The sequence below is a fragment of the Rhinoraja longicauda genome, chromosome 11 (genome assembly GCF_053455715.1).
Source record: "Rhinoraja longicauda isolate Sanriku21f chromosome 11, sRhiLon1.1, whole genome shotgun sequence".
Lineage (NCBI taxonomy): Eukaryota > Metazoa > Chordata > Chondrichthyes > Rajiformes > Arhynchobatidae > Rhinoraja > Rhinoraja longicauda.
In genome coordinates this window covers 13,205,206-13,230,093 of record NC_135963.1, presented here as the reverse complement: position 1 = coordinate 13,230,093, position 24,888 = coordinate 13,205,206, and the positions used below count along the sequence as shown (strand labels likewise).

Here is a 24,888-nt window from a genome sequence, read left to right as displayed (position 1 = left end):
GCAAAACCAAATAAAATTATGGACGTTTTACCAGGAGAGAGAAATTGGGTTGTACCTTAATGTCGGGTTTATAATTCAATTGAAATGAAGCTGAATGTAAAAAGTATAGAAAGAATAAAAAATTGAAATAAGATGGTAAAGAGAGAGAAACAGGCCCTTCGACGTTACTTGCCAATCTTAGTAGAACTGAACATTTAATGTTGACGTATATCTTAGCATAAAATGAAACCCACACCTGTTTATATAAATAATAAAAGGGTAATCTAGGGCAACCAGGACTGCTGCAGGGACCTAAAAGTGTTGGCATGGTAATGCAGCAGGTAGCGCAGCTGTCTCACCCATGCTAGATCCCGACATTGGGTGCTGACTGTGTGGAGTTTGCACGCTCTTCCTCTGATCTTGTGGGATTTTTTCCGATCTCAAAGCTGCGTTAATACGTTAATATTAATACTGTAAATTGTAAAAGGCCAATTAACCTACAAGCATCTACATCTTTGGAGCGTGGGAGGAAACCGAAGCACCTAGAGAAAACCCACGCGGTCACAGGAAGAACATACAAACTCCGTACAGGTAGCATCTGTAGTCAGGATCGAACCCGGGTCTCCGGCGCTGTAAGGCAGCAACCACTGCACCACTGTGCCACCCTTTTTTTCATGACCAGAAATATCAGGATTATTCACTGACACTGTCACTGTTTCACCTTGCACTTAATACAATGTTTATTGCTCTGCCTCTTTCTCCTTGGGCACCCTGTTGTTCAGGTGACATTTTGTGGTTGATTAAATATATGTACCAGCTGATCGTGAGCCCTTGTTAACTTGGGCTTTCCAGTACTATTATTACAATTCATTTGAAGGCTTACTGACCCTTTCACTTGCTATCTGCAATCTGGCATCAGCTTCCCCTGGTATCTTTGAAGAAATATGGGTCTGTTTCAGCATCATTCTTGTGGCAAATATACATATTGATTGTATGAATCTCTATGTGCACTCATCTGCCATTTCAAATTAAAGTTAAACCATGCAAATCTTTTCCATTGTATAGAAAATTGTTTCAAACTTGCTGTTTGCCACCCATCGCTATGTGCCTAGAAATTGAATTATATTCCTTTGTTTTACATGTTCTGCATATTGTGCCAAAGTATGGCTGGATTTGATGTGAAGAATTTGTGAAGTTGCTCAAAGACACAATGGAAACAGATTGGTTTACAGCTGGAAACCTCCATCAAGATTGGAAGTGCGGGATAGACCACAAAATGCTGGAGTAACTCAGCGGGAGAGACAGCATCTCTGGATAGAAGGAATGGGTGACTTTTCGGGTCAAGACCCTTCTTCAGACCGAGTCAGTGAAAAAGGGTATCGACCTGAAACGTCACCCATTCCTTCCAGGCAGCATCTCTGGAGAACAGGAATAGGGGACATTACGGGTCGAGACCCGTTTACAAGTGAGGATGAGCTCAGTTAAGAGCGCTTAGGAAGGAACTGCAGATGCTGGTTTAAACCGAAGATAGACACAAAAAGCTGGAGGAACTCAGGCAGCGAGAAGGGCCTCGACGCAAAACGTCACCCATTCCTTCTCTCCACAGCTGCTGCCTGTCCCGCTGAGTTACTCCAGCTTCTTGAGTCTATCTCCAGCTGAGAGCGTAACTGATTGAAGAAGCAGAGGGCTGCCAGACCATCATGATGTGGGATGGACATGCAGAGGGATTGTAAATCCCTGGTAAGGTTTAGTTGGGACCAGGAAAATGGAAACTGTTGAAGTGGCAGAGTTCATGGGAGGTTTCTTTGGTAGGCGACGAACGTTCTTCGACCTGAAATGCTGATTATGTTTCCGCGTCCACCGAGGCTGCCTGGACTGCTGAGTGTTTCCAGCATCTTCTGTTTGCGTTCCAGATTTCCAGCATTTTACAGTTATCACATTTTAACTGCGTCGAGAAGATATGTGGAGGAACGGAGGGGAGGGGAGAGGTTGGGGCAGGGTGGCAAAGGAGAGAGAAAGAGTGAGAGACACTCTACGGTTTGTGAAAGGGTGAGATCAGTGAGATGGAATGCCACCGGGAGACTCACCGTGTCGAAGGGAGTCAAGGGCCATCAGAACAATAGTGTGTCTGGAGGCACCACCAGCTCTCTAGAGAATCCCTCCCTCCTCAAGGCAGAAATAAATCTCATGTTGCCCCAAGGATATGTCAGGGATGGCAGCCCACTTCAGTCAGCCAGTACAGTAATTAGATCAGGGACTTGTTCACGCACACGTTATGATCAGAGCAGGGAACCTGCAAAGGAGGATGTGAGGAATTATGATTCGTCGTCTCGCCAGGGCAACACGGTGGTGCAGCGGTAGAGTTGCTGCCTTACAGCGCTTGCAGTGCCGGAGACCCGGGTTTGATCCCGTCTACGGGTGCTGTCTGTACGGAGTTTGTACGTTCTCCCTGTGACTGTGTGGGTTTTCACCGAGATCTTCGGTTTCCTCCCACTCTCCAAAGATGTACGGGTTTGCAGGTTAATTGGCTTGGTGTATGTGTACAGTTGTCCCATCTGTGTGTAGGGCAGTGTTAATGTGCGGGGATCGCTGGTCGGTGCAGACTCGGTGGGCCGAAGGGCCTGTTTTTCCGCGCAGTATCTCTGAAACTAAACTAAACTAATCTGGGCTTTTTTGGCTGGTCACAAGCGAACTATGTTCGTAGTGAAGAACAGAATCTGAAGAGGCTCTCTTTGGACTGGAGACTACGATTTGTAAAAGTGCATCAGGGACTTCCCTGTTGCCCTTGCAGTCAGATGTCTCCACCTACCCCATTGCTACCTGAGCCTAGTGATGTTCTGCCTGGACTGCTTCTGGTAACCTTTCCCATCCTGTTAATCCCTTCCATTTTCACAGTAGAACTGTGTTGATGCATAAGAAAAATATCTCTCAAGCCAATTGCACTTTTTTTTAAAACTCGACCTTAGTTTGATACAGGATAATATTATGTGTGTCAGCAAAGAGGCTTGATAAAGGTCACCTATGCCCAATGGGACAGAAAATCTTTTAAACAGTTGTGTTTCTGACTGGTCCTTTAATGGAGGGCGTGCAGCGTAGGTTCACTAGGTTAATTCCCGGAATGGCGGGACTGTCGTATGTTGAAAGGCTGGAGCGATTGGGCTTGTATACACTGGAATTTAGAAGGATGAGGGGGGATCTTATTGAAACATATAAGATAATTAGGGGATTGGACACATTAGAGGCAGGAAACATGTTCCCAATGTTGGGGGAGTCCAGAACAAGGGGCCACAGTTTAAGAATAAGGGGTAGGCCATTTAGAACAGAGATGAGGAAGAACTTTTTCAGTCAGAGAGTGGTGAAGGTGTGGAATTCTCTGCCTCAGAAGGCAGTGGAGGCCAGTTCGTTGGATGCTTTCAAGAGAGAGCTGGATAGAGCTCTTAAGGATAGCGGAGTGAGGGGGTATGGGGAGAAGGCAGGAACGGGGTACTGATTGAGAGTGATCAGCCATGATCGCATTGAATGGCGGTGCTGGCTCGAAGGGCTGAATGGCCTACTCCTGCACCTATTGTCTATTGTGTATTGTCTATAATGGCTGTTTCAGTACGAATATCAGGAGGGTCAGTAACCATCGAGAATTAGGATTTTCTTTAGCTTCACTATAATTCAGAGGACAAAGGATTTGGAACAAGGTGTTTGAGTGTGACATTGAGTGGCATTATAATTATTTGAAATGAAGGAGCATCCTATAAAGTTGCATCCCAAATGTTTCCAGACCGCTTTTGTAAACATTTCTGAGTCAACGTAACACAGAAGAATGGTCAATAGGTGCAAAAAAAGTATATCCTCATTTACAAGCAATGTAGAATAGTGAGGTAGCATGGTATTAATGCAGAAAGTAATGGGCAGGCATTTGTGATGACAATAGACAATAGGTGCAGGAGGAGGCCATTCGGCCCTTCGTGCCAGAACCGCCATTCAATGTGATCATGGCTGATTATTCTCAATCAGTACCCTGTTCCTGCCTTCTCCCCATACCCCCTGACTCCGCTATCCTTAAGAGCTCTATCGAACTCTCTCTTGAATGCATTCAAAGAATTGGCCTCCACTGCCTTCTGAGGCAGAGAATTCCACAGATTCACAACTCTCTGACTGAAAAGGTTTTTCCTCATCTCAGTTCTAAATGGCCTACCCCTTATTCTTAAACTGTGGCCCCTTGTTCTGGACTCCCCCAAAATTGGGAACATGTTTCCTGCCTCTAACGTGTCCAACCCCTTAATAATCTTTTACGTTTCGATAAGATCTCCTCTCATCCTTCTAAATTCCAGTGTATACAAGCCTAGTCGCTCCAGTCTTTCAACATATGATAGTCCCGCCATTCCGGGAATTAACCTAGTAAACCTACGCTGCACGCCCTCAATAGCAAGAATATCCTTCCTCAAATTTGGAGACCAAAACTGCACACAGTACTCCAGGTGCGGTCTCACTAGGGCCCTGTACAACTGATGTGAATGATAACGGAACTATCAATGTGAGTAGTTAAGTTTAGTTTAGAGACACAGTGGAGAAACAGGCCCTTCGGCCCACCAACTCCATGCCGACCAGCGATGCCCCGCCACCTAGCACTATCCAACACACTAGGGATAGTTTTTACCGAAGCCAATTAACCTACAAACCGGTACGTGGTTGGAGTGTGGGAGGAAACCGGAGCACCTGAGGAAAGCATATGCGGTCATGGGGAGAACGTACAAACTCCATACAGACAGCACCCGTAGTCAGGATCGAACCCGGGTCTCTGGCGTTGTAAGGCAGCAAGTCTACCGCTGCACCACCGTTTTGTCCCTGGTGATGCACACTTTTCCTATGGAGGGAAGCTGCCAGCAATTCCTGCAACGTGAGGAAATAGCCCGCTCCTTAACAAACTGTGGACATTAGTCTTCACCAAGCTATTCAAATCAGAGACATGATCTGATGATCTTATTGCGCACTATTTTCATTGACAGGAAACAGAAACAAAATCTAAGCATTTTCTAATGTATTGCGGCTGAGGTTTCAATATAATACTTTTCTAAAGACTATACTTTGACTTTATGGATCACCCCCCCCCCCCCCCACTGGCAGACACGGTGACATTATTTTACCAGATGGTTGTAAAAATAAGAATGGCCGAATCATAGCAAGCAACAAAATACAGACCCATGTTTACTCCTAAACAGTCTTCAAAGGGCCTCATCAAAAGCTTGTTTTGTTTGTGCTAAGATTGTTATTTCCGCAAAATACTTTTTCCAAAATTAAACCCTTTTAAAGTAGAAAGCACCTTTATTTTAATGTGTTTTTTATAAAGCTGCTGTATTCATTCATGTACTCGTTCCAATCTGTATTTAGTTTATAATACGGAGTGGGACTGGAGATTTATTTTCTCGATTTTACTGCCTGTCGGAGTTCTTCCACCGGGTTGAATGCACAGCCAGTTGATGATATAAATGCTGGGGACCGTACACCCTGGAGCAAGGGTTTGGGTGTAAGTAATGTCAAGAAGGCAAAATCCCTTCTACAGAGCCAGCTGTAACCATCTTCTTCATGATCAGCTGGGAATGCTATCACTGTGCTGTTAGGTGATTACCTCAGCCCTTACAGTGTCATGCACTGTATTTGAGATGCTTATCTAAGATAGTTTAGTTTAGTTTAGAGATATAGCGATTTAAAGATTTAGTTTAGTTTAGAGATATAGTTTAGAGATATAGAAACAAGCCCTTTCGGCCTACCGGGTCCGTGCCGACCAGCGATCCCTGCACATTAACACTATCCTATACCCACTAAGGACAATTTTTTAAAAACATTTACCAAGCCAATTAACGTACATACCTGTACGTCCTTGGAGTCTGGGAGGAAACCGAAGATCTCGGAGAAAACCCACGCAGGTCACGGGGAGAAAGTACAAACTCCGTACAGACAGCACCCGTGTTCGGGATCGAAACCGGGTGTCCGACACTGCATTCGCTGTAAGGCAGCAACTCTACCGCTGCCGCCCGTCTGTGTTTACTAAGTACTTGTGTATCGTGATGCTTGCACTGAACTGTGTTCAAAAATGAATTTCACTGTACCCTCGGTACATGCGACAAATAAAGTATTATTGAAGGAATAAAGCTGATTGAATTTGCTAAAGTGTTCAAACAAACACTGCTTATGTAGCTGTTTTAATAAGAATACCTGCTCAGCACTCTGTCAGTAAGTACGATAATCTGCAGATGCTGGAATCTTGAGCTAAACACAAAGTGCTGGAGTAACTTAGCGTGTCAAGCAGCATCTGAGGGAATGGATAGGTGGCACCACTTCCGGACCCTACTTCAGACTGATTCAGATGTTAGCTGATCTGCTAATTTACTCCAGCACTTTGTGTTTTGCCCTTCAGGATCTTGTACGTTTCAAATAAATTCCTTCACTTTTAATCTCGAGCGGATGCAAGACTAGTCTCCATAGACAACCTGCCCAAGGTACTAGTCTAGTAAACCCTCTCCAAAGTGCTTCCAACTCATGAACACACTTTCTTAACTAAGGGAAAACATTTTCTGTGCAATTCTCCAGATGTCGTCTCATCTGTGTCCCAGATAACTAAAGCATTAGTTCCTTACATTCTTATTCAATTCCTCTCAGAATGAACAACTTTGTTCACCATTTCAGCCATTGAAAGTAGGCATGCAGGTGCAGCAGGCAGTGAACAAAGCGAATGGTATGTTGGCATTCATAGCGAGGGGATTTGAGTATAGGAGCAGGGAGGTTCTGCTGCAGTTGTACGGGGCATTGGTGAGACCACACCTGGAGTATTGTGTACAGTTTTGGTCTCCTAATCTGAGGAAAGACATTCTTGCCATAGAGGGAGTACAGAGAAGGTTCACCAGATTGATTCCTGGGATGGCAGGACTTTCATATGAAGAAAGACTGGATAGACTCGGCTTGTACTCGCTGGAATTTAGAAGATTGAGGGGGGATCTTATAGAAACTTACAAGATTCTTAAGGGGTTGGACAGGCTAGATGCAGGAAGATTGTTCCCGATGTTGGGGAAGTCCAGAACAAGGGGTCACAGCTTAAGGATAAGGGGGAAGTCTTTTAGGACCGAGATGAGAAAGCTTTTTTTCACACAGAGAGTGATGAATCTGTGGAATTCTGCCACAGAAGGTAGTTGAGGCCAGTTCATTGGCTATATTTAAGAGGGAGTTAGATGTGGCCCTTGTGGCTAAAGGGATCAGGGGGTATGGAGAGAAGGCAGGTACGGGATACTGAGTTGGATGATCAGCCATGATCATATTGAATGGCGGTGCAGGTTCGAAGGGCCGAATGGCCTACTCCTGCACCTATTTTCTATGTTTCTATGTACTGGCAGGGATAGATGTGTCCGCGACAATTAACTAGGTACAGTTAATGTTGGACATTGAAGTCTCCTTCCCCGTTCGGATTCAATGTACTTGTTACCTCCAATGCTGCTACCAAATGGAGGTACACTGATTCATGAGCTGAGATAAGGTGGTCATTAGCAGGAGACTTCTCTTGAGATGTCAGATGTGGAGCCGTGAGATATAGTGTCTACAATTAATGCCCAACTCCCTTCACCACTCCCACAAGCCCTTAAGATGACCAAACGGTCACCTTAAGGTTTGTCCTTGGATGAGAGTGAAAATAGACAAGTGGTGAGGATTTAGAATGCAGTTTCAGTGATTATGTCTGCATTGGACTGTTGCTAAATATGTCCATGAGGCACTTCTCCCCATTTTGGGAATCAACAGATATTAATTAGGCAGAGTTTGCTGGGCTGGCTAGATTACGTGAGCTTTTGCGTCTCTTGTGACTTGCTTGAACATTATTATTTTTCCTGGTAGCTTGGTATAACCGAATGGCTCATTGGGTCATTTCAAAGGGAAATTCCAGAGTCAGTCTTGTAACTCAGTCTGCGTAAGGGTGACAGGATTCCTTCACTAAATTAGAGATGCCAGTGAATACACTTGGGCTTTTATGGCCCATACAGTAGTTTTCTTGTAATTAATTGGATTTAAATTGCTCGACTGTGACAGACGGACTTGAATTTGTGTGCCTGGTTTATCAACTTAGCCGAAGATAGACACAAAAAGCTGGAGTAACTCAGCGGGTCAGGCAGCATCTCTGGAGAAAAGAAATAGGTGACGTTTCGGGTTGAGACCAGCCCTCGGGTTTTCCTGAACTACATAATGTCTTAGTAACAGGTTGAATTTACACTCAACCTTACAAAGATCCGATTGAAGGGAAAGAACCGACAAAAGCTTTGCAATTTCACACTTTTTTTCCCAAAGGTTAAAGACTAGAGGGCATAGTTTTAAGGCGAGATGCACAAAGCTTAACGGAGATGTGTGGGGCAAGTCTCTTTACACACAGGGTTGCCTGGAATACACTGTCAGGGTTAGTAGTGGAGGCAGATGGTGGTGGTTAAGACGTTTTTAGATAGGCACATGGATTTGCAATGGAAGGGAAAGTCATGGATCGTGTGCAGACAGATGCGATTAGTTTATCATGGCATCATGTTCAGCACAGACATTGTGGACCGAAAGGCCTTTACCTGTGTGACACTGTTCGATGCAATACCACTCTACCTTAAAGAGGTGATGGAATGTCGTTAATATGGTCCACTATTTTGTTTGTTGTCCCTTCATCTCAAACTTTTCATACTTGAAAGGGTGCTGGCGTAATCCAATTTCTGGGCAATAAAGGTACAAAGAGGCATTCCTGAGACGTACTAATCCTTCGTACAACTCAGTCCTCTCTGTGCTGCTTCTACAATCCATCATCAAGTATTTTGATCAGACATATGCATCATGTTCAGTAAATTTGCCTCCTGATGATTATTCATTTGGCAAGCAAGGAATATCAGAGTTCAGAGTGGGGAGAAAAATGACATGCAATTTAAAAATGAATATTAATATGTTCAAGCCTGTTGGTATCAAAAATGATTACCTGTCCCATCTGCCAAAGCAGTCTTGATTGCTTCCTTTACATGCACACCGTTTAATTTCTCTAAACAGTCACTTGCCTACCCCTCCTCTGTCTTGCTCAATTTGCCATTATTCCTTTGAGCTGCCTTTCAATTCTTTACAAAACACAAACATGCCGTTTAGCCCAAATAGCTAATTTTGGTGTTTTCTTTTCTGAAGTTATTATGAATCCGTCCTGTTCCCTTATTCTTTTAAAAATAACATGGGGTACGTCCTCCACAGCCCCACAACCTCTCGGTTCCTTGTCCTGAGCAACATTCAGGGGCAGCACAGTGGGGCAGTGGTAGAGTTGATGGTTTACAGCACCAGGAACCCGGGTTTGATCCTGACTACGGGTGCTGTCTGTACGGAGGTTGTACATTCTCTCCCTGTGACCACGTGGGTTTTCTCCGGGTGATCCGGTTTCCTCCCACACTTCAAAGACATGTAGGTTTGTAGGCTAATTGTCTTCTGTAAAATTGTAAATTGTCCCCAGTGTGTCGGATAGTGCTAGTGTATGGGGTAATTGCTGGATGGCACACTCACTGGGCTGAAAGGCCTGTTTCCGCGCTGTATCTCTAAAGTCTAAAGTCTCATAACAACGGGATGACCCTTTAGGACTTTAAGAGAAATTTTATCTCTCAGAAGACTGTGATTATTTGTAATTCCCCTAATAATCTCACCCCAAGATACTTATATGAATGCTTAGACTGATTATTTCCCCAAATGAGCTCAAGGACACTTGTGAATTGTGACTAGAAGTTCATCAGTGATTTTATATGTCTCCATAATAGCATTCTCTCCCACTTCCCACTTCCCACTTTGAAAAAGCAATTACATAGGCTTCAATTACTAAGTTTGTTTGTAGTTTTGGGGGTAAGTGCAGGGGTGAGTCTAAGAATGTTGTTGGTGGAAGAGGGGCAAGTGAGAATACTGGGATTGCATTAAGTAGCTGGGTGTGGGCTGAGTTGTCGGTGGGTGGTCACATTGGCAGATCGATAAATGAGGGGCAGTGCTAGGGAGGTTATCAGATGCATTGACAGGGATAGGGTTAAGGGTGGTGGTAAGAGCCATAAGACAAAGCTATGGGCTTAACTACCTAACAGGTTCCTTCTAAATTGGGTTCCCAGTTTTGGAGAGAGCAACCGCAACTCCCTCCGCAACGTCCCGGTTAAATCATCCCTTCCCACCCAAACCACCCCCTCCCCTGGTACCTTCTCCTGCAACTGCAGAAGATGCAACACCTGTTTCTGAACCTCATCCGTCTACTCTCTCCAGGGACCCCGATAGTCCTTTCATGTTAGGCAGAGGTTCACTTGCACCTCCTCCAACCTCATCTACTGTATCCGTTGTTCAAGATGTGGGCTCTTATACATCGGCGAGACCAAACGCAGACTGGGCGATTGTTTCGCGGAACACCTTCGCCCAGCCCGCCTGAACCAACCTGATCTCCCGGTTGCTGAACACTTTAATTCTCCTTCCCTTTCCTACACAGACCTTTCTGTCCTAGGTCTCCGCCATTGTCAGAGTGAGACGAAATGCAAATTGGAGGAACAGCATCTCATATTTCGCTTGGGCAGCTTACAGCCCAGTGGTATGAATATTGATTTCTCTCACTTCAGGTAGCCCCAGCATTCCCTCTCTCTCTATCCCTCCCCCACCCAAGTCACACTAGCTTCTCATTTTCACCCTACAAACGGACTGGTTCCTTTATCATCGTTTCATTTTTTGCATATCTTTCACCCATTGTTCTTTATCATTCCACATCACCGTCTACATCTCTCATTTCCCTTATCCCGAACCAGTCTGAAGAAATGTCACCCATTCCTTCTCTCCAGAGATGCTGCCTGTCCCGCTGAGTTACTCCAGCTTTTTGTGTCTATCTTTGGAGAGAGCAAGTTCCCTTTAAATAATCCTGAAGTGGTTTAGTTCTTCATGAGTGGAGAACACTCCTAGAGGACATAGATTTAAGGTGAGGGAAAAACAATTTAATAGGAACCTGAGGCGTAACTTTTTTACACTATGGATGATGGGTATATGGAACGAGCTGCTGGAGGAAGCAGTTGAGGCAGGTACTATCGCAATGTTTAAGAAAACAGGCATGGGAGACTGGTGTAGATGGGACATGTTGATCGCTGTGGGTAAGTTGGGCTGATGGGCCTGTTTCCATGCTCTATCACTCTACCAGTGGCCTACTAATTGCAAAGGCCATGCTTGTGTTGTGCCTTTGAACCTTGTGGAAACCAAAACTATCAATGTAAAAGGACTTTATTCAGCACAATAAGCAGGCATTTGAGAAGAAGTTTTCCTGGAAACATTTCAAAAGTTTCTTTTGAACTCAAAGTATACCAATGTTTTACAAAGTTTAAGCACAAAGATAACAGTAGGTGCCTAAACGCAATTACAGCAGTGATTGTTACATAATTTACTTCAACTTTCAGCTGTAGAAAAGTAATTTTCCAGAATTACATTTTTGGAACGTCTTTAACTATGAATCACGTAACAGAATGTCCATTTAGTCCCTTCTCTGATCTCATCCTGGAAGTTTCAGCGTAGGCCAATTAACATCAACACTTATTTATTGTTTTCTCCACATCATTTACAATTGTGCAAAACCAGGATGCCCAATATCTAACGGATTCAATGTCCTGAATGTGTCGATAGATGTTACGTTGTTTAATCAAGCCTCTTCATGCAATTGTCAGTAGAAGAGGTTGTCTTCACAATTTCCAGAATGTATTACTTAATTGATCAACTTCCATGAGCTCATCGCCCGCAATCATACAGCTAATGGCATCTATAGAAATAAAGAACTACAGATGCTGGATAATACAACAAAAGGGCAGAAAGTGCTGGAGTAACTCAGCAGGTCATGCAGCATCTCTGGAGAGCATGGACAGGTGAAGTTTTGGGTCAAATCCCGACTGACCTTAGTCTGAAGAAGGGTCTCGACCCGAAAAGTCACGTATCCATGTTCTCTAGATATGCTGCCCGAACCACTGAGTTATTCCACCACTTTGTTTAATTTAATGATACAGTGCGGGAACAGGCCCTTCGGCCCACTGAGTCCGCGCCGACCAATCAATCCCTGCACATTAACAGTATCCTACACACATTAGGAACAATTTTACATTTATAACAAGCCAATTAACCTACAAACCTGTATGTGGGAGGAAACCAAAGATCTCGCAGGTCACGGGGAGAACATACACAGCCAGCACCCGTAGGTCGGGATTGCCCCCAGGGTCTCTGGCGCTGTAAGCAGTGTTAGGCAGCAACCCTACCGCTGCGCCACCATGCCGCCCTACAATGTCCTTTTGACAATGGTGTCTGTTTGACTACTGTTTGTAAGTCACATGTGAACAGGTTTTCATTTTGAAAACTGGTTCTTCTTCGTATTAATGGCCGCCATACCTCCTGATTAAAATTGACCTTCAAGCCCTAACAACTGCGCTGATATAAATCACAATGTTGACATCTAGATGAACGTCACATGTCGTTGGACACTATTTCTCATAATTGATTCAGCGCAACGCGCACACACACACACACATAGAACTCGGAGGGAAACTGGCTGACTCGTCATTCTTTGCAGTAAGCCCCCAACTTTCAATTACATTTCATTTTTCATAGGAACTGAAACACATTGTGTGCAAAAAAAAATGACACCAGGTCCACTGGGCTGAATTTCCTGTAAAGTGAGTATCCCAGGATGTGTGTAATTGACAATTACCGCCTAGATTCCAATTCAGGGTTAGGGGGTGGTCTTGCATTGGAGCTACTATCTATACTTACTGCATGACTGCATTAGTTTGAAGTTATAGCTTCTGCCTCCTGGTATCAAGTCAGTTTTTTTTCTGCAGAGCATGGATAATTTTTTTCACGGACCCATGCTGGGTCGAGACTTCCTCAGACTTGTTTCACTTCTAAACCCTTGGCACTCCTTCTGAATATTCTGCACCAATTACTTTTTCTCTCTCCACAAATCTCGGAAGAAGGTTGGAAGCATCTACTTGCATGCAGAGAGTGCCTTCACACAATCTACCTCCACATAGCATGAGTAAATCTTCCCAATCCAAACGTGTGAGCAATAGTTGGTCCCAGCACGAAAATTAGTAGCTCATTATAAAATGCCTATATGTTGCAGGCAGGGATGTTTATCTGCAGGGATAACTTTCATTTAGTTTAACTTAGAGATACAGCATGGAAACAGGCCCTTCGGCCCACCAAGTCCACACCGACCAGCGATCCCCGCACATTAACACTATCCTACACACACAAGGGACAATTCGCATGTAGCCAATTAACCTACAAGCCTGTACGTCGTTGGAGTGTGGGAGGAAACGGGGTACTGATTGAGAATGATCAGCCATGATCACATTGAATGGCAGTGCTTGCTCGAAGGGGCCGAATGGCCTCCTCCTGCACCTATAGTCTATTGTCTATTGAAACCGAAGATCTTGAAGGAAACCCACACGGTCATGGGGAGAAACATAGAAACATAGAAAATAGGTGCAGGAGGAGGCCATTTGGCCCTTTGAGCCAGCACCGTCATTCATTGTGATCATGGTTGATCATCTACAATCAGTTACCTGTGCCTGCCTTCTCCCCATATCCCTTGCTACCCTTGAACGTACAAACACTGTACTGACAGCACCCGAAGGTTCGAGGCCCCGACGGTTCGAAGCCCCCGACCACGGGAGGATAAAGGGAAGGGATTGAACATTTTATCGCCTTCTATCACAGTGAGGAATGTGGAGGAGTCACTGTGGTGGATGTTTATGTTAAAATACATTTTGTGCGTTCTGTTGCTTTTTATTGGTATGACTGTATGGCAAATTAAATTCCTCATATGTTGCAAAACATACTTGGCTAATAAAGTATGATTATGATTATGATCCATAGTCAGGATCGAACCCAGGTCTCTAGCGCTATAATTTCAGTTATTTTAATTGGAATGAAGTTGTAATTTTGTTACAATTCAAGAATGTCTCAATAGTTACAAAAAAGATTGATAGAGAAGAGAGAGTTAACCGGGTGGCAATGATCAGATTTTTTCCATTTATCTCTTTCAGTAGCTAGCCAGCATTTATTGCTTATCCTTAATGCACCAAAATGGCATTGCACAACTGCTTATTATAATTTTTGAAGTTTTAATTGTCAGAAGAGCAGTTGGAAAGTCTTTCACAGGAGGAAACTATGGGAGAGACTGAGGAGATGGTGTTTCACTTCAACATGAGAATAAAGAGAGAAGAAAGATGCAGATCGGAGCTTTTAGAAATTACCATGCTAACGTCTATTTATAGCGCGATGTTCAGCTTTCGATTACTATTGAAAGAAGGCTCTATTGTTCCCGATAGCTTTTATTGGTGAACAACTATGCAATGTCCTTGAACTGAATACTGCAAAATTGCTGTGTACCGAAACCCAAAAATTCATTAATTGGTTACATTAACTAAAGCAACCATTGCAATTAACCCCTGATGCCCTTACTCATGAAGAATCTGTCACTCTCTGCCTTAAAAATACCCATTGACTTGGCCTCTACAGCCTTCTGTGGCAATGAATTCCACAAATTCAGATTGTAGTGTAAAGTTGACAGAAAATTCTAGTGTCTTTCCGCTGACTGGTTAGCACACAACAAAAGCTTTTCACATGACAATAAACTGAACTCTGAAACTCTGAGCTCGGAAACTGTTGTTTCAATTGAATGTTTCAGAATGTCTTCAGAGGCAGAGTTTAATGGAGATACAGTACCATAAAAAGAAATGTGGCAACAATAACGTCTGCTTTAGAAAGTGGCAGCATTAAACAAAGATCGTGAAATTATATCATTTCCAGTGTGAGATTCCTTTTGGACAATTGTGGGAAAACTAGACCAAGCAGTCCCATCAGCAACCATTGCTGGGCACTCCTGGAATAATTAGGCTTGAGAATTTACATTTCTGATCGGGATGCCTTTAAGGTGAGTCCCATTGACATTGTTTATCTGGTACTTATGACTACCATCCACTCATCAACAGTACCCACCCCCCCATAACAGGATGAGCCCTACAAACCTTTGAATTCCTCTGAGTTTAGGAATGGAGCCTCAGATCTCCAAGGCCCACTCTATCTTGGCCACAGAACAGCCTGCAAATGCTGGAATCCGAGGCAAAAATAAACTGCTGGAAGAAAGCAGCATCTGTGGAAAAAAAAATCGTAAGATAGACACAAAATGTTGGAGTAACTCAGTGGGTCAGGCAGCATCTCTGGAGAAAAGGACAAGGAGACATTTTGGCTCGAGACCCTTCTTCAGACCCGAAATGTCACATTCCTTTTTCTCCAGCATTTTGTGTCTATCTTCTGTGTAAACCAGCATCTGCAGTTGCTTCCTGCACATGTGATCATAAGACATAGGAGCAGAATAAGGCCAGTCAGGGTCTGCTCCACCATTCAATCATGGCTCGAAAAAGAGACTGTTCACATTTTGGCATTTGTGATTAGCTTAGATGGGGCATCTTGCAAGTTGGGCCAAAGGACCTATTTCTGTGCTCTATGACTCAATGCCTATATTGCAAGAGAAAAACTATCCAGCAGTCACTGATGGAGAATTGGGGTAGAAGTTATAGGACAAACAAAAACACATATAAGGCAGGCACAATGAAGATAGAAAACAGTGATTATTTAACTATTGTGTGAAGATTGGTGTGATTTTTGCCTTTGATGTTTAATGCTATTTAGCTTGTTGATTATTATTTTGGTTCCATCTTTCAAGAATTGTGTCAAATGAGACTTCAAGATGACCTGTAATAGAGTGATTGTCATCTTCAGGATTTGTGTTCCGCTGACAGTGGTTATCACTTACGAATATGGTATCGGTAGGCAGAAGCATAAGGGCTGATCATCTTCATATCCCATTGAACATGGTTAAGGGACAAGTGGCTTGATCTGCTTCCAGTGCTGGGAATCCAAGGCTGTAGCCCTGGCCTCTGGCCAGATGCAAGAATCGGTGAGAATATTGGAAAATGAAGTGATATTTGCACGTTAAAAAAAAGTACAAAGTGCTGGAGTAACTCAGCGAGTCAGGCAGCATCTCTGGAAGACATGGATGAGCGACCTTTTGGGTTGGGACCCTTCTTCAGACTCATTGTTGTAGAGGTGAGAAAGCTGGAAAAGAGTCGGGGGTGGGAGAAGTAAGGATGAACATGTAAATTGGAACCGATCTTGCAGGAGTAGAAATATCAGAAACTGCCTGTGGTCTCGGTGGCAAAGTTTGCAGGTTTTTCTCTGATTGGAAGGCAGTTGTCATTGAGGAGTTGCAGGGTACAGAGTGTTGAGCTATGAAAATTCAGCCTGATTCATTGGTTTGGCATAACAGAGCATTGCAATCTGCTGGTAGACACAGAATGGTGGAGTAACTCAGCAGGACAGTCAGCATCTCTGGTAGCACTTCCAAAGAAGACTTCTCATTGTATACCAAACATGACTTCCTCTTTCCTCCTATTCTTCTTCAATAGACAAAGTCAATTCCCTCATTTTGTGCAGATGGTGCAGAATACTATAGATAATAACAACGATCAAATATCATTGATCAAAGATTAATTGGGTGTGGCCTTAATCATGTGGCAAACATAATACAAATGGAAGAAATTGTGTTATATTGAGCTAACATTGGACTGTGTTTGGAATATTGCTTGTGATTCTTGAAAAAATAGAAGTAAATCCATCAATCCATTATACCTCCCTCACATCTATCCTCCATCTAAATTCATCAACATGTCGATATCTGTGGATTTTTTTGCCAATTAAGGCTAAGAAGGCCAAGTCAATGGATATTTATTTTTAAGACAGTGATAGATGGATTCTTAATTCGTACGTGTTTCTGGGGTTATGGGGAGAAGACAGGAGAATAGGGTGAGGAGAGAGAGATAGATCAGCCATGATTGAACGGTGGAGTTGACACGATGGGCCGAATGGCCTAATTCTGCTCCTGTCACAAAGGTCATTTAACCTTTTCTACCTTTCTAGCCTCTCTTTGTCTCAACATTCCTGCATGATGTCAAGACGAAAGAGATTGCGGATATTGGAATCTGGAACAAAAGTACGGATGTAGCGTCTCGACCCAAAATGTCGACCGACTCCTTTTGTCTCCACAATTGCTGCTTAGCTCGCTGAGCTCTTCTAGCTCATAAGTTCATAAGTATAGGAGCAGAATTAGGCCATTCAGCCCAGCGATTGGGTGCTGTTTCGGGTCAAGACCCTTCTTCAGACTTTCTTTTTTATTCTTCTGGTAAACAACTCACTTTCTAAGTTGAGCTTTCCAAGGACCTTAATAACATGCTACTTTTAATTGTTTGTGTCTTTCATCTCAGCTTCCTTTGCTCTTCTTTCTCACTAGAATCTTAACTTTCCATGCTACATTTAATTTATTTCAATGTTCGCAAGGAAGGGTCTCGACCCGAAATGTCACCTATGCGTGTTCTCCAGTGGTGCTGCCTAACCTGCTGAGTTACTCCAGCACTTTGTGTCCTTTTGTTTATTAACTATCACTAACTAACTAACCACGATGGCCATCAAACAAATGAGCCATCTTGAACCACTAGAGCTCCATTAGGCAGCAGTGTTCCGACAATACTGCAGGTAAAGGAGCTTTAGGATTGGGTCCAGAGACAGTGATGGAGTTTCCATGAACCCTCTGCTCTTTCCCTTCATGGTGGGCAGAGCAATGGGCTTGGGAGGTGCTCTCAAAACAACCTTGCCAAGCAATGGCAATATATTGTATTGATTGCCATCACTTAAGACATGGTACTCCACCGATGTGAAGATAAGTTGTTAAGGGTGATGGATGGAGTCGATAGACTATCAATAGCTATTGAAATAAATGTAATCCAAGATGATTAATGGGGCAGAGATCTTCTACGATTTAATCCATTGGAGATTTTAGATCCATTGGCCTCGTCCTGTCCCTGTGACCCTGGAGCCAATAAAGTGGTTCATTATTGTAGGTAAGCACAACTTCCAAGTCAAGTCAAGTCAAGTCAAGTCAAGTCAAGTCAAATTTATTTGTCACATACACATACTCGATGTGCAGTGAAATGAAAGTGGCAATGCCTGCGGGTTGTGCACAAAAAGAATTACAGTTACAGCATATAAATAAAGTTAATAAGTTACTAAACATAGCACAAAAAGTGTCGACAAAAATTTAGTCTCTGGGGTTATCAAAGTTGACAGTCCTGATGGCCTGTGGGAAGAAGCTCCGTCTCATCCTCTCCGTTTTCACAGCGTGACAGCGGAGGCGTTTGCCTGACCGTAGCATCTGGAACAGTCCGTTACTGGGGTGGCAGGGGTCCCTCATGATCTTGCTTGCTCTGGATCTGCACCTCCTGATGTATAGGTCCTGCAGGGGGACGAGTGTAGTTCCCATGGTGCGTTCTGCCGAACGCACTACTCTCTGCAGGGCCATCCTGTCCTGGGCAGAGCTGTTCCCAAACCAGACTGTAATGTTGCCGGACAGGATGCTCTCTACAGCCCCAGAGTAGAAGCAATGAAGGATCCTCAGCGACACTCTGAATTTCCTCAGTTGTCTAAGGTGGTAAAGGCGCTGCTTAGCCTTACCCACCAGTGCGGCAATGTGCGTTGCCCACGTCAGATCCTCTGCGATGCGGACTCCCAAGTATTTGAAACTGCTCACCCTATCCACAATAGACCCATTTATCTCCAGTGGCGTGTACGTCCTTGGATGTTTAGCCCTTCTGAAGTCCACAATCAGCTCCTTTGTTTTAGTGACATTCAAGAGGAGGCTATTGTCCTGACACCAGAGTGCCAGATCAGCCACCTCCTCCCGGTAGGCCTTCTCATCGTTGTTGGAGATCCGGCCCACCACCACAGTGTCATCAGCAAACTTGATGATGGAGTTTGAGCTGAACCTGGCCCTACAGTCATGTGTGTACAGGGAGTACAGTAGGGGGCTAAGCACGCAGCCCTGGGGGGGATCCTATGTTCAGGGTGAGGGAGCTAGATTCCATGTGCAATTATGTATTTTTAATATTCAAACTTCCTCGCTGTTCCAGCTAACTTGCGCAGTTATAGTGAACCTGTCAAGCAGTATAGAACAGTACTTGCACTCAACTAATTCATTTAATCAAAATCTCAAAGCGTGCTCGTGAACCCACCAAGGCATTTCTTTGCAGCAAAAATGTTTCCTCAGAAATGCTTTGAACAAAGCTGAATAAAACTACAGGATAGATTTTATGGTATAATTTATGCTGTGCCCTGCTGCAATTTTTTCAGTGGTTGGCATTTATTTCATTTTTTAATAAAAAATTACAAATCTTGATATATAAAGGGCATAAAATTTATATGAAAGTTTAACTTGCATACCTAATTAGGATCATTTCTTTTATCGTTGTTCAGATTTTAGAGCTACTTTAAAAAAATTTAAACAGGCGACACCAAATGCTGATGTAGCCTAGATTTTACACTCCATAATATATTTCAAGCCACAATTTCCACATTTAGGAGAATCTTTCAAATCAGCAAGTTCTTATTATCTAGAAAAATGAAATGGAACCAGTGGTTTTCATTTCCATTGCTTATTCAAATTTCTGTTCTCTTTCTCATGACAGACTTGATCCATAGTTTACATCTGGCCTCTCGAAATAGTTAAATTTCCATCGTGAGACCCAAAATGTTGAGTTGTCTCTTAAGTTGTTTAAAATAATTTCAAAAAAATTAAAGTCAATAAGTAGCTGGAAAATGCTAAGCACTAAGCTACTGGAATCCCTGGTGCTTATCTCAAATCCCAGCCTCAGCTTTGAAATAATTTTGCTTGTTAAATTAATCTTCTTATCTACGATAATATGTTGTCAAAGCTCAGTGATGCTTTGTGTTTTTTTTAATTCTGCTAAAAATAAGCTGCTCATAATTTGTTACTGGTGTATCACCTCACAATCCAGCTACACTTCAATGTGTACTTTGTTTCTGCCTATTTGAACAAAATGGTTTGTTCAACATTGAACTCTACTCCAAAAACGTTGGACTAAAATAATTACCTCAATAATTTTGCAGTGGCAAGGAAATGCTTAGGCACTAAGAGTGAGGATACAGTTTGAGAGAAATGTATCCTAAATCTTTCCAAGTTATTCTTCATATCACCAGCATATTAGAAATTGTTTTCTCTGACTTCTTTAGTTCCAGCTGAAAGACTTGGTAAACAAATGTTTTGACTGTTTGGATTGAGTTTAAAATAAAAAAAATTAAATCACGTTTAATCAATGTTTGTGTAATTATTTGCAAATGGGTGCACAAATTATAGTTTTTGAACAATAAATTTAGCAATTTGAACACATCTATCTGTAAATAATAATCACTCCATGCAATCTAATTTTCTATAAATATTAGAGAATTTAGTTGTGAGCAATTTTGTTTAACTTTTAGTGACTGGTAAAAAGACCTGAGGCAAAATAGTTTGAGGGAGAGGAATATATTCTAAATAGTCAGTCTTTTGAAACTGGTAAAAACAATGAGATCAAATAAAATGAAGAAGGGTCTCGACCCGAAACGTCACCCATTCCTTCTCTCCCGAGATGCTGCCTGACCTGCTGAGTTACTCCAGCATTTTGTGAAGTCCCGCCCCCCTGACATCAGTCTGAAGAAGGGTCTCGACCGGAAACGTCACCCATTCCTTCTCTCCCGAGATGCTGCCTGACCTGCTGAGTTACTCCAGCATTTTGTGAAGTCCCGCCCCCCTGACATCAGTCTGAAGAAGGGTCTTGACCCGAAACGTCACCCATTCCTTCTCTCCCGAGATGCTGCCTGACCTGCTGAGTTACTCCAGCATTTTGTGAATAAATCAAATAAAATGTACTCCTTTGTTAATCAATATAACATTTGGATTTCATTTCAATAAAATAGCAAAGTAATTTCAGAATATAATGTTAAATATTTATACACTGGTGTCCCATGGTGCACTTTCAGAATCCTTGTTTTCCTTACACCCCTAACTCTTGGCTCGAGATACTGTATGTTAATCAATCACTTTAGTAAATGAGCCATATGTTACTTGTCACTTGAATTAGGATATCCACAGATGCTCGTCAAAATTCTTGACTGAAACTCTGTTGACATTCATCTCCTGATAGAGAATTACAGCAATAGTATGCTCTGTGTATCAGTGTGGGGTCAAATTTAATCTAACTTTCCTGATGGGAAACTGATGACATCTGATTTGCTGCTTGCTTTGGTATCCCACTTAATTTTTCTTTCCATTGACTACAGTGGAAATTAATATTGGCAGGCTGTAAAGTGGATGGCTAATACGGATCTCACCAGTTTCCCCCACCTGGAGATTGTAGATGATATGTGTGTACTCCTTTAATTAATAGTGACGAGGTCCATGTTAACCACTCCCTCACCGGTGGGTATAATTGTAGCTTCCCCACCCCTAGCTCCCTCTCTAGTGATCGTGACAGACCATGTACAGCCAGGGCAGTGATGTGTGTTAATAAAAGTAGTTAAAGATACAATGGTGTCCAAGAACCATCTTTACATGGTGTCAGAAGTGGTTTTTCCTGCGTTTTCAGTTTGTCGGGTTTTGTTTTCTTAGTTCCAGTTCCCCCTCCCTGTGCCGTGATGGCCTCTGCCTGTCGCAGACCTGACATCTTGGTTTTTGATGCAGACATCACTCATCGCTGGAGTGTGTTCCGACGTGACTTTGAGCATTATGCCACAATCACGTATGTAGCTTCCCCACCCCTAGCTCCCTCTCTAGTGATCGTGACAGACCATGTACAGCCAGGGCAGTGATGTGTGTTAATAAAAGTAGTTAAAGATACAATGGTGTCCAAGAACCATCTTTACAGAGATTAGATTAAAACTATCATCAGGACAAAGGTTCTCCAGATTAATTTCTGAGAAGCTGTGTTTGTCCTAGACGGTGAGATTGGACAAACTGATCCAATATCCTCCAGAGAGCTCGGAATAATGAGAGGTGAAGTACAAAATTCACACGAGGCTTGATAGGCAGATGCAGGTAGGACACTTGCGATGCCTGAAATGGATAGAAAAGGGAGTCATAGTCTCAAAAGAAAGACTAGTTTGAGCAGGGTGGGAAGCCATTCCTTGGAGCGCAGGAGTGATCTCATAGAGGTGCATAAAAATCATGAGAGGAATAGATCGGGTGGACGCACAGAGTCTCTTGTCCACAGTTGGGGAATCGAGAATCAATTAACATTGGTTTGGGGTGAAGGGGGAAAGATTAGGGTGAAGATTAGGGTGAAGGGGGAAAGATTTGTCCACTACCCACCCCCTCCTTGTTGCCCAACATCATTCTGGCCACTTCTCCATCACTAACAATAGCAATTGAGGAGGTGGAGAGGCTATTCAGGAGACAGAAAAGCCAGAAATCTCCAGGACCGGACAATGTTTCCCCCTCTACCCTCAAGCTCTGTGTCGAACAACTGGCACCGGTCTACACAGCCATTTTCAATTGGTCCCTGCAAAGCTGCACTGTCCCTGCCTGCTTCAAAGTCTCCACTATTGTTCCCGTACCCAAAAAGCCAAGGATTACTGGTCTTAATGACTACAGGCCTGTCGCACTTGCCTCTGTAATCCTGAAGACATTTGAAAGAGGTGCTGGCCCACCTGAAAAACATCACAAACCCCCTGCTGGACCCCCTGCAGTTTGCATACCGGGCCAATAGATCAGTGGATGATGCAGTCAGCCTAGGCCTGCACTTCATCCTCCAGCATTGAGACCGCCAGGGGACCTATGCAAGGATTTTGTTTGTGGATTTTAGCTCTGCATTCAACATCATTGTGCCAGAGCTTCTACACTCCAAACTCTCCCAGTTGAACCCCTCTATCAGTGGATCACCAACTTCCTAACAGACGGGAAGCATCATGTGAGGCTGGGAAAGCACATCTCGGACTCGCTGACCCTCAGCATAGGAGCACCGCAAGGCTGCGTACTCTCCCCTCTCCTTTACTCTCTCTACACCAACGACTGCACCTCCACAGACTCCTCTGTCAAGCTTGTCAAATTTGTAGACGACACAACCCTGATTGGACTGATCCAGGATGGGGAGGAATCTTCCTACAGACAGGAAGTGACACAGCTGGCGTCCTGGTGCCATCGCAACAACCTGGAGCTCAATGCTCTTAAAACAGTAGAACTGATTGTAGACTTTAGGAAAGTTCCCCCTCCCCTTCCCCCACTCACCATCAACAATACCACAGACACAACTGTGGAGTCATTTAAATTCCTTGGAACTATCATCTCCAGGGACCTTAAATGGGAGGCCACCATCGACTCCACAGTCAAAAAGGCCCAACAGAAGATGTACTTCCTGCGGCAGCTGAGGAAACACAATCTGCCACAGGCAATAATGGTCCAGTTCTATACTGCCATCATAGAGTCTGTCCTCACCTTCTCCATCATGATCTGGTTTAGCTCAGCCGCCAAGCATGACATCCGGAGACTGCAGCACATCGTTCAATCAGCCGAGAAGGTTGTTGGCTACAACCTTCGACCCATTGACGAACTGTACACTGCAAGGGCCAGGAAGCGAGCAGGTAAGATCATCTCTGACCCCTCCAACCCAGGTCACAAACTCTTTGAAGCCCTTCCCTCTGGAAGGCGACTCTGGACTGTCAAAGCCGCCACAGCCAGACATTAAAACAGCTTTTTTCCACGAGCAGTAGCTCTACTCAACAGCCAAAAGTCTGTAGCCTCCTTTTGCTCTGGTATTTGAATTTCATTCTTCACATGTTTCAATTATAATGTTTTATTTTTAATTGTCTACTGCATATCGTGTTGTTAATTGCGAGCAAAGCACCAAGGCAAATTCCTTGTCTGTATACATATTTGGCTAATAAAATGTATTCAATTCAATTCAATTCAATTCAATTAATAGGAATCTGAGGAGTAACTTTTTCACACAAAGGGTGGTGGGTGAATGGAACAAGTTGCCAGAGGAGGTAGTTGAGGTAGGGTCGAAGAAACAATTACAAAGATACATGGATAGGAAAGATTTCGAGGGATATGAGCTAAACACAGGCAGGTGGGATTAGTGTAGATGGGACATGTTGGGCGGTGGTGGCAAGTTGGGCCGAAGAGCCTGTTTCCATACTGTATAATTCAATGGTTCTATGACTTTCTATGACTTGTCTATTCAGGATAGAGATGAGAAGTAATTTCTTCATCTAGACGAAAATGAATTTTTGGAATTCTCTAATGATGTAGGTTGTCGATGTTCAGTCACTGAGTATATTCAAGGCAAAATCTGGTAGATTTGTTTGCTATTTTGTGGAAACAAGAGATGTGGAGTTTGTGGAAAAAATGAAATTAAATATCTGCCATGATCAGCAGCAAAGGCAGAAAGGAGATAATGGCATCACCTATTTCTATTTCTTATGTTCAAAACCAGCAGGAATTCAAAATAGATTAATTTTTTTTTAACTCAATGATTTGGAAATGCAAGTACGCTATTGCAGTGAATTATTTGATCCGGTATTATTACTGTGAAGAATTTTACATCTAAATAGTGATTTATTTTGCAGCTTGCTTATCTTTCTTATTGTGGGTTTCAGATAAGATTTACGAGCATGTTGCCAGGACTAGAGGGTGTGAGCGATAGGGAGAGGTTGAGTAGGCTGGGTCTCGATTCCTTGGAGTCCAGGAGGATGTGGGGTAATCTTATCGAGGTGTATAAAATCATGAGAGGAATAGATCCAGTAGATGCACAGAATCTCTTGCCCAGAGTAGGGGAATTGAGGACCAGAGGACATAGGTTCAAGGTGAAGGGGAAAAGATTTAATAGGAATCTGAGAGGTAACGTTTTCATACAAAGGGTGGTGGGTTTATGGAACAAGCTGGCAGAGGAGGTGGTTGAGGCTGGGCCTATCTCAACATTTAAGAAACAGTTAGACAGGTAC

The 24,888-nt window shown here is 43.3% G+C and overlaps 1 protein-coding gene across 3 annotated transcripts in view; it reads left to right on the top strand.

Moving 5' to 3' along the window:
- The window catches only part of LOC144598302 (dihydropyrimidine dehydrogenase [NADP(+)]-like), a 658,512-nt gene that overhangs the window by 65,853 nt on the left and 567,771 nt on the right, over window positions 1-24,888 (top strand). The window lies entirely within an intron of this gene.